The sequence below is a fragment of the Lathyrus oleraceus genome, chromosome 6 (genome assembly GCF_024323335.1).
Source record: "Lathyrus oleraceus cultivar Zhongwan6 chromosome 6, CAAS_Psat_ZW6_1.0, whole genome shotgun sequence".
Classification (NCBI taxonomy): Eukaryota; Viridiplantae; Streptophyta; class Magnoliopsida; order Fabales; family Fabaceae; genus Lathyrus; species Lathyrus oleraceus.
In genome coordinates, this window is record NC_066584.1 from 75,198,917 (window position 1) to 75,218,956 (window position 20,040).

Genomic DNA, 20,040 nt, shown 5'->3' on the forward strand with positions numbered 1-20,040 from the left:
TATTAATATTCACACCACATGCACCCCTTCTTTTTAACGAGATTCTGATACCATACTGACCGGGAGCCTCACATATCATGAAACTCAGTCTCAACTGAATCGTCATCAAACAGCCAACCATAGGCATAACACAGACTATCAATTAAAACTGATATTCCATAACAGTGAGGACCGTAGTATGGATCGAAGGTCAGATGTTTTCTGATACACAAGATCCTCGGTTGAGGCAGGTGTAGAGCATACTTGCATCTATGTGGGGGATTATGATATGAATATAGTAACTAAAGCTTTTAGGGAGAAAGAGAGGATATTTAGAACTTAGTTGTTCTTGAACACACAAAGAGTTTTTATTTATGATTGCTTGATGAAAATAGTTTACAAGAGCCCTCCTTTTATAGGCAAGGAGGAACATAAAAGACAAAAGCAATACTATTACAAGCATGACATTATAGAAATGTCTTTTCCAAAAGTCTGACACCCTTATCTCTAAAGCATATATAATGGAGTTACTTTTACACAAGAAGACGAGAAAATACTATTCATAAGCATGCTAATGGCCCATAAGGGACACTTGTCACCTAGTCTTTGAAAATGGGTTCATGAGATGGGGACATGTTCTGATCGGATAAGTTTTCATCAGAAAAGCAATCTCCATAACGTGATGACTCCTGTTGCCAGATGTCATCCATCATGTAAGTGTGATCCATCAATTTTCTATTAGCTTCTTCCACTTGTCCTTCTGAGAATTCAACTTCCATTGGAGAATCTGGATTCTGTTGTATGGCTTGAGTTGAGCTTTCTCCAACTTCTGGTCTTCTGAATATTCCATGACTTATACAAGTTGTACTATCATCAAAGTTCTTTGGGTCATTGTTGAGTGTAGTTTTAAGTGTCGGGTTTTTGTTATCGTCTCCACAGGGATTGTGAGATATCGCCGTCGTTCGACAGTTGTTTCAATTCTTAACTCGTAGTAACAAGGGGGTTTTGGTTTTAGTCACAGTATCTTGCATAAAAGTGTAATAAAATGCGGTAAAAGTTTTGGTTTTTCTATTTGAGAAATATTATCAAAGTTAGGGTTCGACGATCACTTTGCATGTATATGTTCGATCAACAAAACTTATAAACTCCTTTAGATGACAAACTATTTCACAAAGTCCTCCCAATGTGTTTATCTCTAACACACATTGTGGGTTTTCCCATTTTGATCCATTGTTTATCTCTAACACAATCTATCAAAATGACAACTTTTTGGTTCAACCTTATGGTGAACAAAATCATTCATTACTATCTCTAGCTAACAAACAAGATTGGATGAAAACCTAGGTAAAGAGTTGGTAAACATCTCTCGATCATAAACCAACACAAAAAGTTTTCAATAAAACAAAGTTTTCACCATATATTCATCATTAAAGAGTTTACAAATGAAGATCATCCCATTTACACACAAAGCTAATGATCATCTACATCTAACCTTGACAAAATGAAGAACTTAGCCACTCATTTTCATGGTGGCTTACACAACAAGTCTCGGTTGAAGGTTGATCAACATCCAAGTCGAAGAATCGAGATTGGATGGGAATCCACCTTCTTTTTGTAGAATAATGTTAAGAGATGAAGAAAAATGGGTTTCTAGGTTACAAAATATCTCTAGAGCAATGCTGAAAATATCTAAAAAAAGTACAAAGTATGGAAGTGTAAAAGTCTGGCTCCAAAAAGTAGCCCCTGCTACTTATAGTGCTGCTACTGAGCTGTCATGCTCGCTAGGCGAGTAGAATGGTTCTCCTAGCGAGCCCCTAAAATAGGCACCAGAGGCACCTGCGCCTAGAGAAATATCCTTTGCAAGATTTGCATGTTCGCTAGGCGAACAAAACCTTCGCTAGGCGAAGCCCACGCTTCAACCTTCGCTCCAGCGAGCTTAGGAGGTTTTGCTACTGGAATTGCTCGCTGGGAGCTCGCTAATGGCTCGCCTAACGAGTGAGTGCTGGCTGCGCTTTTGACCAAGTCTAGGCGTGTTCGCTACCACCTTTGCTGGCTGCTCGCCTAGCGAGTTTGTTGATGTTTGCTAATGTAAAATACTGGAGATGTTCGCTGGATGCTCGCTGGGTGCTCGCCTAGCGAGCACTTCGCCACAGCACTCGCCTAGCGAGTAAGCTGATGAATGCATTCTTTTTCTTGGTCCCTTGCCATTTTCTTGTGCCTTCATTTTCTATTATTTCATGCCTAATTCTTGCACAATAACGCACAAATCAAAGGTACCAAGATCGTTTAACATTGTATTGCGATTCATCTAAAACAAAGGCGGTTTCGAACGCTTTAGCAACAAAAAGGAGTGAAAGATGCCCACATTTGATAGCTCAAATAAGCACTTTTGGGCATCTAACAGTCATAAAGATTGATGCAGTTGACATATTCCATTAATTCCCTTGTGATTTTTAGACTGGGAGGATAATCATCAATTGTTTCCCATAAGTGAACATAACTCTTACAATTAAGTAACTTTGTTTCGGGATCTGTCTGATAAGGCCTGTGTAGAAAGAAAACAGACTTGAGCTTGTTAATAGCTTCTAAGTCTAATCTTCTCTCTTTGACCTCGTCTATGACTGGTTTTAATTTATTCCTCCACCATTGCAATGGAGAATACCATTCAAGAGTAATCCAAATCAAGGACTTCTGATTTTCGGGATCCATCAGGTGTTGATACATGGCTTCGGTGGGAACAAGAACGGGCATATAATATAATACTGTGGCACACCAGATATACCATAAATGGTTTTTTGTGAATTTGACATTTGGGTTTATTAAAATTGGTAGGAGGAAAGGTGTGCCAGGGAAATAAGGAGTATGATCCGGGAGTTTATTCCTTATGATTTTTGTCATGTAATAGAAGAGATTGTTCCTGGCATACTATTTGAGCTGAGATGGTGAAGAGGAGACTGTTATTCCTGGAGAGAGATTTTTGGTTGTGGATGCATGAACTGGTAGTGGTTTGACCATAAGAATCAAAGGGAAAGTGTGTTTGGCTGTGATGATCTGGACAGGTTTCATAGGTCGGGATAGTAGATCCGGAATCACATTTTGGGTTCCTTTGATGTGCTTTACCGAGAAATCATATCTGGAAAACCAATCTTTGAGGCGAAGGGTTTGAGGATCCGGTGACATCTTATTTTTGAATTCAAGGATCTTGGGAAAAGATGAATTATCCATCTGTACTTCAAACTGGTAGCCTCTTAGGTGGAAGTCAAACTTTTGAATTCCCATTTTTACGGCAAGAGCTTCTTTGTAAGTGGTGTGATAGTGTTTTTCAGCTTCTTTAAATTGACCGCTGACATGACCACAGTAGTATCTTTTCCCTTCAAGTTCCTCTATCAAAACTGCTCCCCAATAGTGATCACTGGCATCAGTCTGCAGGATTCTTTTCCCATTTCCAGGGATTTTTAGGGCAGGTGGAGTTTGTGCGATCTTCTTCAAGGCTTTTACTGCTTCGGTTTGCATTGTTCCCCACGGTGGGGGGTTTTTCTTTAACATTTGTGATAGAGGGCTTGTGTATTTCGCCAGTCTTGGAAGGAAATCTCTGATATAATTAATTATACCAAGAAATTGTTGGATTTGTTTGACTGTGAGATTTTCATCAGGAAAGTTTAATAGTTCTCGGGCAATATGGGGTTGAGGTTGATATTTCCCTTGGAAGAAATGCATCCCTAAAAAATCAATCTCTGTTTGGCCCAATTGACTTTTCCTTTCAGAGAGCATTATTCCATGCTGCTGGGCTATTTGAAGGAATCGACCCAATAATTGTTTATGGGTCTTCTCATCTTTTGAGAATAATAGCACATCATCAATATAGATGAGAACACTATTGAGAATGGGTTCAAAAATTCTTGTCATGGCCTTTTGAAAGAGTGACGGAGCAACTTTAAGCCCAAATGGTAACACAGTCCATTGGTACTGGGCGTTAGGAATGCAAAATGTCGTTTTGTAACGATCCTCTGGGTTGATACCCAATTGCCAAAATCCTGACTTAAGATCAAACTTAGAATAGATTTGGGCATCTTTGATGAAAACATTTAAGGACGAGGCCTTTGGAATGGGAAATTTATCATCTTTGAGAAAATAATTTAGAGGTTTGTAATCAATTACTAGCCTCTTTTTCCCTCTTAACTTTTCAGATTTTTTATCCATATAAAATACTTGACAAGCCCATTCTGATTTAGTGGGCTCTATCAGACCTTGCTTCACCAACTGGTGGCATTCCTCCCTCGCCAATGAATAATCTGATGGACTCATTCCTGGATGAGTGGCCTTGGTTGGATTAATATCCTCATTTAGCTTAAAAGGAAGTTGAACAAAAAAGTCCTTATTTTTCCATAGGGGTTTCGGATGGCGGAATTCTTCATGGCTGTCTGCGCAGAGTTTGAGTAGGTTGGACTTGATTTCTTCATAACCAACAGGGATCTTAGACAAGGAATATAGTTTCAATATTCTGGAATAAGGCTTGAATTCTCTTTTGAACTTGATTCCTATGGGGAGAATTTGAAGTCTGCTTGCTGCTGAATAGACATCCATTCCTACTACAATATCTTTGTTTGGAAGATTACTGCCAATGACCCTGGTCCAGACGATGCAGTCGGGGAAGAATTTAATTCCTATTTTCTCCTTGGTCATTATATCTGTCTTAAAAACCTTCCCATCAGTTGCTACAAAGTATGCGGCATGTGTTACCCATGATTCGGTTGGGAGAATGCTAGGGTTCATCATTGTAATCTGGGCCCTAGTGTCCATGTAAGCTATAACTTTCTTTGGACGTGAAAACTTCGTCGCGAGGACATGAACTTCAACACAAGGGAGAGGTGGAGTAGGAAGAGAACTTCTTATCTCTTTGAAGGAGTAAACAGGGAGATATCTGCCATCTTCCGACTCCGAAGATGATGCTTCATCAGGAGAAGAGTCTTGGAGGGCAAAAATTGTTTCTTCGTCAGCAGAGCTTTGCTCAGAATACAGCGATTCTAAGTCTCCTTCTAAAGGTTGAAGAGAGTTGATCAGTTTTGCGGCTTTATGAGTATTACTAGGACATTCTTTAGAGAAATGTCCCTTCTTCCCACAAATAAAGCATCTCTCATTTTTCCCTTTTCCTCTGAAAGGTTTTCTTCTGAAGAACTTCATATTCTTCCTTTTCTTTCCCTTGAAGGTCCTATGAGATTTGGTGTATTTTTGTTGATGGTGTTTCTTTTTTGTTGTACAGCTACACCTTTTATCTTTACACTTAATCTCCAGGTAGGGTTTTCTACACGCGTGGGTGAATTTTGACTTTTGTTCTATAACTTCTGAAAATTGGTGATGAAAACTGCAAAGCTTTTCAAGTGCTTATATTGTCACCTGGTGAATTTGTCCAAGACTCATGGTTTTGATATCTCTTTGAGTTGTGGCTAACATCCTATGGATTTCTGGCTAGAGTTCTTGTGGTAGAGAGGAGACATAGGTACTCTTGAGACTAGGGTCATTATATCCATTAAGGACATAATATCTGTGTGCCAAATTCAAGTAGTATTTTCCTCCAGCGACTGGGTGGAATATCATCAAAGGTGAACCAAGGACCGCCATTTGGTTTAATCCTTTCAGGGATTAGAGTTTCTTCAGGGGACTCTTCTTCAAAAAAGGAATCTTCCTCTTTTATATTTGCCATGAAGAGTCTTGGGATATAGTTGTCTTCATATTCTGATTTTGAGGAAACAGATCCTGGTGTTTCATTAGTAGATGTTTCTTGATCAGAGTTATTGTCACTATCTGTCGAGGACTCATCTTTCTTGCGTGCCGATGTTTCAGCAAGGTGGTGATTTTCCTGGGAAGATTCTTACCTTCTAGTGATCGCCATGGCTTGGAAACCTTTATCTGGAGTTTCTTCTTCTTTTTGGATTTTTGGAGGAGGTGTTTTAGGGATATCCTGAGAGTCTGAGGATGAGGCGCTTAGGCAAGAAGCTTTGCCTTTTGTCTTGGAGGTCGAGGGAGTTGAAGTTTTAGTAGATTTTGGCCTATAAGCTGTAGGTATGTATCTAACCTGATCTGGTGGTGATGAGACATAGGTAGGGTAGAAAGGAGAAGGCCTTTCTGGTTGTTTGAAATATGTAGGAAAAGTAGGAGGGTCAAAGAAAGAGTTTTCAACGGGCTTGGGCTTTCTTTCATGAGAGGCTCTTAAGAAATCATCTATCTCTTTTACTTGGCCTTGTATATTTCTGATCTCTCTTTCCTTTTGGTCAAAAGTTTTTCCAAAAGTTCTCTCCTCTAGCATTTGTCGCAAATCACGATCCAGCTGAGATACTTGGGCTTTTAAGCTCCTGTAGTGCTTCTGCATTTTTTGGGATAAAACCTTGAGATTGTCATCTGTCTCATCAACTTTCTCAGCAATCTTATCTACCCTTTTGTCAAGGCTTTGGAGAATCTCATTTTGAGAAATCATGTTTTCAGATTTCCAGTTTAGCACTTCTTCAGCTTGAGTTAAAGGCTTAAGTTTCCCATCGGGCTGGACTTCAGTAGGATGAATGAAGGGTTTAAATGTTCTGCCTGTGATTGGATCCATTTTCCTTTCCAAGGAAGGAAATTGCCGCTCGTACTCTGGAGTTGCAGCTGAGTACATAAAACAAGGAATTGGTTGGACAATAGTTAGAGGATGTAGTGACTTACAATGGTCTGATGGTGACCATGTAACAAGAGTTGGATCATCAGGTGGTAACAATCCTTCTTTCCTGAGGATTTTTAGTCCTTCCTCATAGATAGAGAGGGGTTTCTTTTTCCCATGGATTCCTACCCATTGACCATTGTCTGGATCAAATCTTCTTTGAGGAGGTGGAGAGGGTTTACACCTCCCTTTTTATTTGTTTTGGGAAGAATGATATCTCGGTTAATATCATTGTCGTGCATCCAGCAGTCACAGTCTAGGTCACATCTTGTAGGATCAACATCCCAGATGAAGTGGCCATCTATTTTATCAGTGTAGATGGGTTTTCCTTCTGTTGTAACAACATGGACAGGACACCAGTCTTCTTTTAAAATTGGTTGGATCATCATTGTCTGGAAGATTGGAGACATTGAGGTCGACCCTTCATCTTGCTTTTTGAAAATTGTCTTGACTGTCTTGTCAATAGATCTTCTGAAAGTAGCCTCTTGGGATTGGGTAGGTCTTTTATCAACATGAAGTCTCTCGTAGTTGGTTATCCATTCAAGGGGAATTAGTTGAGTTAACTCTTCCCTTGTAATTCTTCTAGGAATTTGGACTATAGAGGGTATGTCGTCTTCTCTATTGGTGACAACCAATAGTGAATCAGAAGAGCAACCTGAGAGAGGGAGATCTATCGAGTGATTCTGCAAGCGGTATATTATCTGGTGATGGAGAGTAGCTGACATAGCTTCTGGTACTTGGTCAGTTCCAGTGATTTGAACCTGTACTTTTAGTCTCGTGGATAAAGTATTATCACTGAGACTCACGTTATAATTAGGAAAAATGGTGAGGACGACACTCCCTGCATGCAGTGTGGTGAGAACAGTTCCTATCACAGCATTTTCATAGTGGAGGTAGCTCGAGTCCAATAGAGCTATTTTGCAAAAGACAGGTTGGTTTTTCCTTCCGTGTAGGGAAAGGATGAGCTTGACAACCCCAAAGTGTAAGGCTGTATATCCTTCAGTCTTCCAGTGATTTATGAGATACTGGGGAATCTCCAAATCTACGTACTGCTCCTGGTTCGTAGCTCTTAAGCTACATTGGTCTAGTCTAGACGACTGGACATATTCTTTCATATGAGGGCGGTTTGTAGAGATAAGATTTCGGATGGATCTGGTAACACTTCTTTGTCTTTTGAAGATGTTGTACGGACTTAATAAAGGAGGTATTGTTTCGGAAATTTGAGCATCTTCTGGAACATGAGAATACTCAATAAGGTTTTCTATTTTATGAGAATTTATCTTTTTACAGAGTTTAGGGAGAGATAAAGAAGAAGTAGTAGTAATAGGTTGAGTGTTTGGTTCAACAATTTGGTAAAAAATAAGATAAAATAGATACTGAAAAAGAGAGGTTTAAATCATGAAGATAAAAAAGTTGTAGTGACAAAGAGACGAGACACCAAAAGAGAAAATGTCTAAACAAACAACCAGGTTCAACCTATTATATGAATCAAGGTTATCAAGATTGAGATATTACATAAGATTGGGAGGAGATAGTAAGATCGTAAAACATAAGATCGTTACTAAAATCGGAAGATCCTACCCAATTTTATTTGTAAGTTCGATAAGGGGTAACAAGATCGTAAAATATACGATCGTAACAAAAATCGTAAGATATTACTAAAACAAAAAATAATATTATATATTTGAATTTTTTTTACGTGATAGAGAAAATGACCTCCATGGAATTATAATTGTTGCGCCTCAGCATCTTCTCATCCTTCTAGGCTTGTAATGATGGTAGTCGGAAAATGACTAATCATGGTTGGAACTGACCACTATCACACATAATAATTGTTTTACCATTGTTTTTACAATTTGGCTACAACACGTGATTCTACTTTTAATCGGGATTATTGGAGGTGAGTGAGGTTACAAAATCATTAGATTTTAAGATCTAGATTGAGATCTTGACAACTTGGCATGAATGTAATTTAAGTTGGTGATTATGTGTATGACAATGAAGGATACACATTTTATGAAATCCTTATTATAGATTATCTTACTACCTGGGTCGTCCCAAACATTTTAGTGGTCATATTCTCATTTTTAAAATAAGGGCTCCAATAAATAACATATGTTTATTTAAATAGTCCTTAATAGAAAAAAATATTGAATTTTTATCAAATAAATTTTACTTTTGTATAGTAAATTTTATTTGGTGTAGTGGTTGAGTAAGTTTTTCTTAAAGCAACGAACTGATGACCCTTTCAATGCAAAATGAAGACTTATATGCTACACTACTTTGTAAATTAATTAAATAATTTGCAATATATATATATATATATATATATATATATATATATATATATATATTGTTCTTGCTAAAAAAAAAATTAAAAGGTTGACTTCCCCAATGCAAGTCAGGGAAATCCTCAAATGATTGGTTAAATGTCTGTAGAGATTTTTCTTAGGTCCTTTTTCTCCCTTATGTCCTCTTGGAGGCATTCTCCTTTTATACCCCTCCTCCATCAATGGTCTTTAAAATGTGCTTCTTCATATTCCTCATTAAGGGAACTTGGAATAACGTATGTCGTCTTCCAAAATCATCACATAAAGGCTTGTTAGAAAAAGATTTGGTTCTGCATCTATACCTTGTTTTTTGATGATAACAATGTTGTATTTGTGTGAGAACAATTTTGGTACCTTAATGGTTTGTTATTGTGTAGCTTTAACAGCCAATTCTGATTCTGAGTATATGACGTGCAACGTCATAGGTTTCTGAACATGTCGTTCCAAATTCCGCTTCAGTGCTAATCATGAGAAGTTCTGAAAGACGTTCAAGTTACTGCTGCAATGTTCTTTCTGCTTCTGCGTTGATTCACTCCCGAGAAGCTTATGAGGAAACACTATGTTGCTGCTACAACGTTCTCCCAGTTTGTGCTTCTGAACGTGACTCTGCTTGTTAAGCTTCTAAAGAATGACAAACTTCTGAAATTTTGTTACTTACCTGAAGATTCTTAAAATCTCAAGTCAGACGTTAAGGTTATCAAGGTTCTGACTGAAGATTCTGAAGATACTAAATATCTCAAGCCAGACTGCTGACGCTGTCAAGGTTATGACTGAGGATTTGACGTGCAACGTCATAGGTTTCTGAACATGTCGTTCCAAATTCCGCTTCTGTGCTAATCATGAGAAGTTCTGAAAGACGTTCAAGTTACTGCTGCAATGATCTTTCTGCTTCTGCGTTGATTCACTCTTTAGAAGCTTCTGAGGAAACGCTATGTTGCTGCTACAACATTCTCTCAGTTTGTGCTTCTGGACGTGACTCTGCTTGTTAAGCTTCTAAAGAATGACAAACTTCTGAAGTTTTGTTACTTACCTGAAGATTCTTAAAATCTCAAATCAGACGTTGAGGTTATCAAGGTTCTAACTGAAGATTCTGAAGATACTAAATATCTCAAGCCAGACTGCTGACGCTGTCAAGGTTATGACTGAGGATTTTGAAGTTTCTGGATCCAGTTGTATGTTTCTTCATTTCATGCTTCATCAACTTTCATCATAAGCCAATGAACATGAAGATAAGATTAAATGAATACGTGATCAAATAGAACATAGTACAAATCAAATCTTCCATGTGCTTCTATTTTTCCGGGGTTTTGATCACCATATCATCCACATATACCTCAAGGTTCTGCCCTATCTGTGAGAAGAATACCATATCCATCAGTCTTTGGTAGGTAGCCCCTGTAATTTTGAGCCCGAAAGGAATCACCTCATAATAATAGTTGTTCTTGTTCGTCATGAATGCCGTCTTGGGAGCATCCAACGTATTCATTCGTATCTGATTGTAACCCGAGTAAGCCTCCATGAAGCTGAGAAGATGGACACCGACAACCCCGTCGATGAGTCGATCAATTTGAGGAAGTGGATAAGGATCTTTGGGACATGCCTTATTCGAGTCGATGAAGTCCACACACATTCGCCACTTTCCCGACTTCTTTTTTACCATAACGATATTAGCTAACCAGGTCGGGTACTTAATTTTTTGAATGAAGTCGGCCTTCACGAGCTTTCCGACCTCATCTTCTATCGCTCTTCTCTTTTCCTCGTCATCCTTCCGCTTTCTCTGAGACACAAACTTGATGGTTGGATAGTGTCGCCTCCAAAGTATTGAATGATGGTCTGCCAATAATAATGTTATAAGGAGATGCAGCATTGACAATCAAGTACCTGACCTTGATTCTTTTTGTGTTGTCTCCACTGCCAAAAGTTGTTATCACGAGAAGATGCCCTAGAACTTGTACCTGTTCTCTGGGGAAACCGACTAAGGTTCTTTCCCCAACGATGTCCCCAAGCGGACCGGGTGCAGAGGAGGTTGTCCCTGATGAGGGTGGCCTATTTCCCAGCAGCAGTGCTATTCCCCAGCAGGGTGGAGATTGAAGTGTTGGCGAGTTCCTCAGCAGAGTGCCTCGAGCTCCCCAGAAGAGTCCCTTGAGGGGGATACTTTTTATACATTCATCATGTAGCATTTCCATGATCATGGAGCATTACGCTGAAAAAGAAGTCATGCATCGGCATTGCAAGCATAAGCTAGTCTCAAGCCGTGGTTACTGTTTGAAAGGTGGTTTCGCCCGAAGGTGAAGATGTACTCCGAGGAGTTTTGGCATCGTGATTTTAATCAACAGTAATTCCCCAGTAGTGCGATATTGGAGGAAGGATTTCCGTCAGGCGGAGATGGAAATGATAATCAGAGAAGTTTCGGGGTCCAAAAGAAAAAGGAAGTAAAAAAGAGAATCATCCCCAGCGGAGCGTAATTGTTCGATTGCTAGGGTTGAATAAAGGATAACATGCTCATGGCTTGTTACTCCCAGCATGGGTCGCTGGCACGCGTGCCGACTCGTTTATCACTGTTTTTATCTTTGCCGATGCTGATAGGCATGAAGAGTTCTCCGGTGTTCAGACCGAGGCAGGTATTCAGACTGATGTGGCTCTCAGGCCAGTTCCGATTTTCAGATCGAAGAAGTTTCCAACAATCAGGTTGAAGAACTTGTGGCATTCAGGTCGGTTTCCGATTTTCAGATCGAAGAAGTTTCCAACAATCAGGTTGAAGAACTTGTGGCATTCAGGCCGGTTTCCGATTTTCGGATCGAAGAAGTTTCCAACAATCAGGTTGAAGTACTTGTGGCATTCAGGCCAAGTTTCCGGTATTCAGACCGAGGTGGTGTTCAGACCAAAGTGGCGTTCAGGTCAGTCTTCCGGTGCTCAGACCGAGGTGGGTATTCAGACCCAAGTTTCCGATGTTCAGATCGAGGAAGCTTCCGAAGTTCAGATCGATGCAGCTTGGGGCATTCAGGCCAATTTTCCGGTATCCGGACCGAAGTGGTGTTTAGACCAAAGCGGCATTCAGGCCAGTTGTTGGGCATTCAGGTCAATCTCTCGGTATTCAGACCGATATCAATACTTTCATATTCTGATGTTCAGTATTCAGACTGATGAGCGACGTTCAGGCCATGGTTATTCCTGTGTTATCATTTATTTTGGTATCCAGACCAATATTTTTGTTCCGGTATTCAGGCCGACTTTCTCCGTACCAGACGGATTCTTCCTTCAAGATTGCTTCTTTGCCGATTCTGACAGGCATTGTTAATTATTTCCCATCAGAGTGCAAATTGTTCGTCTGTTCTTGGTATTCAATCACTCTTCACCCTGATCATCTGAAAGTCGAGGCTATTCATATTGACAGGTTCACAGTGGATTGAATAGGGGCAGCTGTAACACCTCAAAATTTGCCCTCCTCTCTTGGGACTAGCTTAGCATATTGCATTTCATCTTGTAGGTCATTAGGCATTGCATCTTGGCATATCATGTGGAAACATTGAGCAAGTCATCCTTCTAAGTCTTGTTCAGAAGATAAAGAGGTTAAAAGATTTAAGCCTAAGGGTCTCATGAATTGATCACTAGCCATCAGAGGGTTTGTGCTTCAATTAGGGTTTCTTGGTTCCTCAAGGAGATTGGGTATTATCTTGGTTGAAATGGTACATCATCATCATCATGGTCTTATCATCACCAAGAGGTTCATTGTGCTTGATCATGTTCCTAGGGATTAGGATTTTGACCTCTGGTCAACCCTAATCATCTGCATTGTGCAAATCAGGGTTTGTCAAGGAGATGAGGTCTTCATTGAGAGGGGGATCATCACATGGTTTTATTGACCTTGTATGAAGCTAGGGTTTCATCTGGGAGCCATTTCATCAGGAGATTGAGGCTCAAATTCATCTGTGCATGGCCAAAGTCATCTATCAACTAAAAAAGTCAACCAAAAGTCAACTGATGGATTTGAAGGTGGGAAGTGATTTGAAATACTTCATTCATGTTCAAACAAGTCTCATTTTAAATTTCAAACATCAACATTGAAGAAAATAAAGTCAGATGAAAACTTTCCAAAAATAGAAAGTGACTTGTAACTTGAAATTGCCAAAAATGGAAAGGTTTTCTCCTCAAGATTACATGACCAAGAAAGCTTCAAATGAAATTTTGTCCAACATGAAAGTTGAAGATCTTGTTCTCCCCTTTCCAAAAAGTCCAAGAACATGAATTTCTCATGTATGGTTGAGAAGTTATGGATCAATCATGGTCAAGCAAATTTGAACTTCACAAGTGCATAACTTTTGAACCATAAGGCCAATTGAAGTGGTTCTTTTTGGAACATTTCTCTCTTGACATGCATTATCCAATTCATGCATCATAAGCCATGCATTTTGATCACAAAAATATTTGCATTTTTCATTTGAATTTTGGAGGGAAATTCCAAATTCAAAAATTAGGCATTGTTTTCACTTCCTAGCATTGCATTTGGCTTCCACATAGCATTTCAAGTGAATTTCCCATGCATTTCGTGCACTATAGCATTGGTCATTACATGCATAAGGTGAATTGCAAATTTGCATCAACACTTGGTTTTCACTAATTTCATTTGCATTGCTTAATCATGATTAACCAACATCATTAGCACAACATATAAAAGCTAAAGCATAACTGTTTTTGTGATTAACATTTCATTTTGCTCAGATCTAGATCTAATTCACCAATCTTCACAATTTTTTCTCTCACTTTTTCATCAAAATTCTTCACAAACATTGCTTTGTTCTTGATCAAATCATCCTCCACAAGCATAATTGAGCTGGATTGAAGCAAGGTTTCAAGGATTTCGAGCTGATTTGAAGACTGTTGCAAGTTACCTCCATCAATGGCAGTTGGATTTTCCAGCAATATCAAGCACGATTAACACTCAAGCATTCATCCAAATCATCATTCAAGAGCTGAGGAGCAACTGTTTGGACTTCTAAGGGCCTGAATCACTCTGTTCCAGTTCTGCACTTCAATTAAGGTCAGAAATCGAATGTCATGATTCTTGAAATTGATGTATGCATGTTGTAGATCGTTCATTGGTGGTTATGCTGCGCTTTGTTTCATCAAATTCCATGGAGAAATGAGATAGTTATGCTAGATCTAAGTTTGATACATGGAAATTCTTTTGCTCAAATCTTTGAACCTAGGTCGAATTAGGTCAAACCAAGCCTTGATCCATGTTGTACGATGAAAGATGAATGCAATGGTGTATTTGTTTTACATTTCTGTGCATTTGTGTTCTTGAGTGTATGAACGCGTATGAACATTGTATGAAGGTTAGGGTTTTGATTCCAGATCGTGTTTGATCGTGCCTGGCCTTATTCTGCATGCATTTTTGTGTTAATTGCCATGTATTGGACCACGTGTGTCCTGCGTGCCAAAATGATTGGCTACGAGCGCATCCTATGGCCACCTGGACTTTAAGTGAAACGGTGAGTTTCATGGATAGCGCGCCACAGTTCAAAAACTCACTCACTTCGATTCCCCGCTGGGACATTTCCAAAAGGCCTTGCATTATTTTCATCATTATTCCATCCATGTTCATGCATGCTTGTTCATGTGTTTTTTTAATTTTTCATCCACTTCAAAAATTCATAAGTTCATGAATAATGATCCAAATGGCATGGGAATTTTTGCATTTTGTTCCTCATGATTTCTAGTTTTTTATGACTATTTTTCCAGAAATTGTGCACGCATGAAAAATGTTTTGGCTTAGGGATTGTGTACATGTGTGTTTTCTTGACCTACCTTGCCAAAAGCTTTGTTAAATGATGAGATTTTATCCAATGCTCTTGAAACTTTGCATGCTTAAACTAGACACTTTGATTGAAATTTTGGTGTTGAGTTTGTATTTTTAGCATTTCTGGTTGATGAGTTATGATCTGATTAATGTAGGTGTGACAATGTGTGTCACACCTTTGCTTGCTTGACTTCTGGATTTTCTTTGCCATGTCAAATAAATGCCAAATGATGTGATGTTTTGCATGAGGCTTCTTCTGGATGTTAGGATTGATCATGAATTTTTATAGAATTTTTGGAATGATTTCTGATTTGTTCGAGATTTTCCTTTCTGGCTTGTCATTTGTGGACTTTTGGATAGTCATGAACTTCAATGATTTGTGAAATGCTTGATGTTTATCATATGAACTTGAAATTTTGTAAATTGATTCTAGACACTTTGAAGTTTATTGTGGCTTTGATTGGATGTGTTTATCATGTGTGGATTATGTTTTAGGCTTGTGTTAAGTTGATGTATGAAATTGTGCCTCAATTGAGCTTGTTTTGCTTACCTTGAGTTGATGAATTTGATTGCCATGCTTAAACTTGTCCAAATGCCTTGATTTTTGGTATGTTGATCATGTGATGTGTGCTGTTAAGCCATGATTTTTCTTGAGATTTATTGAGTCATTTTGGAATTGATATGGATTTGTTCATTCTGTTGCTTCAATAAGCTTTGAACGTGCATGCTTTGCATTATTTGACTTGTGAAATGAATTTGGTTGATGCTATTGACATGAGACCTTTTGGATTGTGTTCTTAATTGATTGAGCTCGATTCATGTCAATTTTCATGTTCTGTTTTGAATTATTTCTCCCTCTTTGACCCTAGGCCTTGTCCTAGTGGTTGGTGCTTATGTTTGAGCTTTGTTTTCAGGATAAGGAGCATATGATCATAAGGGAATTGATTCACATTGCTTGAATTGACTATTTGGTTTATCTTGACTAATCTTTACTTGTTTTGTAGGTGGCTTTTAGCTCATTTGAGTTGAGCTTGTGCCTTGCACATTGTAGCTGCACTTGTTGTCTGTTTGACTATGTCTGTTGACTATTAACTGTCTGATTGACTTTGTGAGTTGTGTACTGACTGAGTTAGATTGTTTTCAGGTACATTAGTTGCTTAAGTTCTTTTGAACTTGCTTTTGCTGTTGCTTGGTTGCTTAACCATTTGAGGTATAACTTCTCTGACTTCATGTAGTCTGGAAGACCTGTCCTGTTACTTGGGCAGGCACCTGTCTGAAGTCCTCCTTAAGAGGCAATGCTTGTGTTTGTTTATCTTTGTGCCAAGCAGGAAAAGACCTCTATGAGGCAATTGGCAGATAAAAGAGATGTGCAATCCATCTCCTGCTAGTCAGTGTGTCATCCCTTTGCTCACATCACATGTTGATGCATTGTGGATATTAACCCAAGATCTATAGAGTCATTACTTGTGGAGAGAGTTCCAACTTTCTGAACTCCCACACCTTCTATCATCTGAAGCTCTCCCTGACCAGGGATAAGAGCTGTGAGGCACACTCCTCACTTCCCATTTCATCTGCTTCACCCTAACTCTCAATGTTAGGGTTAAGAGCTAACATCACCCGATTCCAGTTGGCTTGTGTTTCACAGCCTAACCTTGTGTGAGCCCACTTTATTTGTATATAGTGTGTGCTAATTGTGTGTATGTTTGCTTTGTTTTGATTATGCTGTTTAGGATAGCTTGCTGCCTGTGCAAGTTAGATAGAAAACTCAACCTAGGACCATTGTGAAATACATGATAACTATTAGGCTCGAGTCAGTCTCCCTTCTAGTTTGTCATTTCCCAGTCTCTGGTTAGGAGAAAGTTTCTCCCCTGTTCAGGGGAACTACGTTGCCCTAATCCTCATACCAGATGAGGTACGTAGGCAGGAGATCGTACGAGATCTCTTCGGGCACCCTTTTTTTCTGTTTGTCTGTTATCCTTCTTGTGTGTTAGGAGATGGATGTAAGACCAGCGATTGGCCTTCCGTATCCTATTGTCGTGTGCTTGGAGTCCGATATAAGTCCAGCAATTGGCATTTGGTTTCCAGTGTGGGTTTGTTGGTTCGGAGTCTGATGTAAGTCCAGCGATTGGCATTCGGTTTCCATGTTTGCCTGGGTTTGTGTGCGTGTGTCTTGTTTCGGCGTGCGTGAGCCGAACTACGGTAGCTCTGATTCTCATTCCAGATGAGATACGTAGGCATAGGTTGCGATATCCTAGCGAGCCCTTTCCCCTTTTCTCCCACCTGTGTTTGTTTCCAGTGTGTGTGTGTGCATTCTTTTGAGCAGTGTTTGAGCAACCTTTCTTCTATCCTTTTGAGCGTGGATCCTGTCGAGTACGACGGATGCGTAGGGGTGCTAATACCTTCCCTTCGCATAACCGACTCCCGATCCCATCTCTCTTTGGTCGCGAGACCATGTCTTTTCCAGGTTTACTTCGAGCGTTTCCTTTCCCTCTTTGGGATAAATAACGCACGGTGGCGGCTCTGTTTGTTTTGTTTTAGCCCGCCGGTTGTTTTTCGCGGATGCGACAGCTGGCGACTCTGCTGGGGACATATAGAAGTTGACCTCTTGCTGGTCCATCTTCCCTAAGCGAGTCTCTCCTAGCGTTCTCTAGGATAGTTTAGGTTGCTTGTGTTGCTCTATTTATTGCATTTAGGATTATTATGTTGTATATATGTGCATATCTATTTGCATGCATCATACTATCATGTTGTTGTCCTCTGTACAGGTGGTTCCTATGATTTGGGGTGGGTGTTCTGAGTGGGGCTAAAACCCAGGCCCGAGTATACACCTAGGATTAGCGTGGTCTCATGTTGCCTTTCATGTTAGGTCAACATGTTTTGGGCGACGTGACATACCACAAGCCGGACGAGGTTCATTTGAGAGTGCTCTTCCTTTGTGGGGTATTCCACTTTGGTTGGGTTACCTCTTTTGAGCTATTGACTTCGGTGACCGATCTTTCCCGGATCTTTGGTTTAGATGATCTTAAGAGAGCTGCAACGGCACACCCGAAAGGGCAAACCCGTTGAGTATCTTTGCCTGATTGTCGAGACCATTATCCGCCTTAGGATGACCTGATTAGGATTCACCTGTGAGGGGAGGGTTGATTCTTACAGATGCATGTTCTGATGGTGACTAATGGTTCAGCTATTGATCAGAGTCCTATTTATGAGTCGGATTTATGGATTTATTTCCGAGACGCCGGAGTTCTGTCCATGGTATTTATCAGTGGGGATCCGTTTATTTCAGGATTCCCCGGGCTGGTTTAGAGGGTCTTGTGGTTATCAGATCAGTGGTTCTGTGATGATGATGGTGATGTATCTTTCAGTTCCGTTTATTTCGGAATTCCCAAGTCGGATTTATGATTTCTCAGTACCTCAGATGGTTGTGATCAGTTCAGAGATCAAGGCTGCAACTCAGTGCAACAGATGTTCAGATGACTTGGAGGATGGCACAATGCATTGCATTCATACGTCAGCATCATTCACATTTTGCATTTATCTGCATCTAACTCATGTTTATCCATATGCAGGGACATTTTTGATTGAGATCCTAGTTGAGAGACTTCTTTGTTCCAAACATGAGGACCGGTTTGAAAGATGATGTTGTCTACAGTTTCTTCGACCCAGAGATTGGTGTGCTGAGAGATATGATAGCATTGATTACACCCGACCATGTGGGGATGTTCCGGGAGGCATATGGTGGTATTCTGAAGTTGGTTTTCAGGCTCACAGACAGTGATAGGAGCGTCATTCATACTCTTCTCCAGTTTTATGACCCGGGCTTGAGGTGTTTTGTGTTCCCGGATTACTTGTTGGGACCCTTGATGGAGGACTATGCCAGCATCCTGGGTATTCAGATCCGAGATCAGATTCCTTTCTATGCCACTAAGGGAGAGCCTGATGTTATGGAGATTTCTCGTGCTCTTTATTTGAGCCCAGAGGTGACCAAGGGGGGTTTGAAGGAAAAAGGAAAGTTGTCTGGTTTTCATTTGAGTTTCTTGGAGGCTAAAGCCAAGGAACATGCTGCTGTGGGTAATTGGAAGACTGTCTGTGCCTTGATTGCTGTGAGCATTTATGGGATCATCTTGTTTCCTAATCAGAAGAACTTCGTGGACCTTAATGCTATCAGGTTGTTTATACAGAGGAATCCTGTTCCTACTCTGGCTGGAGATGTCTATTACTCGGTCCATAATCGGAATGAGAAACGGCGTGGGGGACTGATTAGATGTTGTGCTCAGCTGCTGTATAAGTGGTTCATGGGGTACTTGCCTTCCAGAGGTGCCTTTGCCTTTCTTGATCCTAATGTCAAGTGGTCATTCAGGCTGATGGGTTTGCGGGCCAAGGACATAGCTTGGACTCACAATGGTATGGCTGGACGAGATTTCATATACAGTTGTGGGAGTCTTCCCAATGTACCTCTCATAGGAGTTCAAGGTTGCATTAATTACAACCCGGTTCTTCTTAGGAGACAGATGGGGTTTGCTGTGGAGGGTCCTCCTCTCGGGCGAGAGATTCAGGAGTCTTTCTACTTCCCAATTGAGGGTAATCAGGCCAGGTTGAGGCAAGTGTTGGATGAATGGCGTGATATTCAGAGAAAGGGCAAGGTTCCTTTTGGCAAGGTTAACAGCAGGTCTTTTCCTCCATTTGATGATTGGCTTAGGAAGAGGATTGAGCTCACATATCAACCATTTCCTGGAGGTGATCCTTGGTGTCCTTTGATTGAGGGTCCGCGTTCTTCTGTTAGCATGGATGAATTCATTGAGATGAAGAAAGCAAGAGATCAGCTGCAGGTAGAGAAGACTGAATTGGAGATGAGGGTTGCTCGAATTCAGATGGCTAATCAGGAGATCAGAGTGAGGATGGAGGATCAGGATAAGCGACATGCCCTGGAAGTGAAGCGCTTTGAGATAGACACTGCTTATTACCGGAAGGTCAGCCAAGCATTGGAGTCGTCTACAAAGGAGCATGACTTCACCAAGGAGAAGCTAGCCAGAGCTTCGAAGGTCATTGAGGATGAGAAGAGAAGACAAATCCTTGTGAGGGATCAGAGAGATGCCAGAGCCAGAGTCCTTGTTGCAGAATGGGAAGCGGAGAAAGTGAAGATCATTGCTGAGAGAGATCATTATCTTGCTGAGAGAGATCATTACTTCAGACAGATGAAGGTTCACCAGAAGGAGATAGGGAGGTTGCAGCAGGAGAAC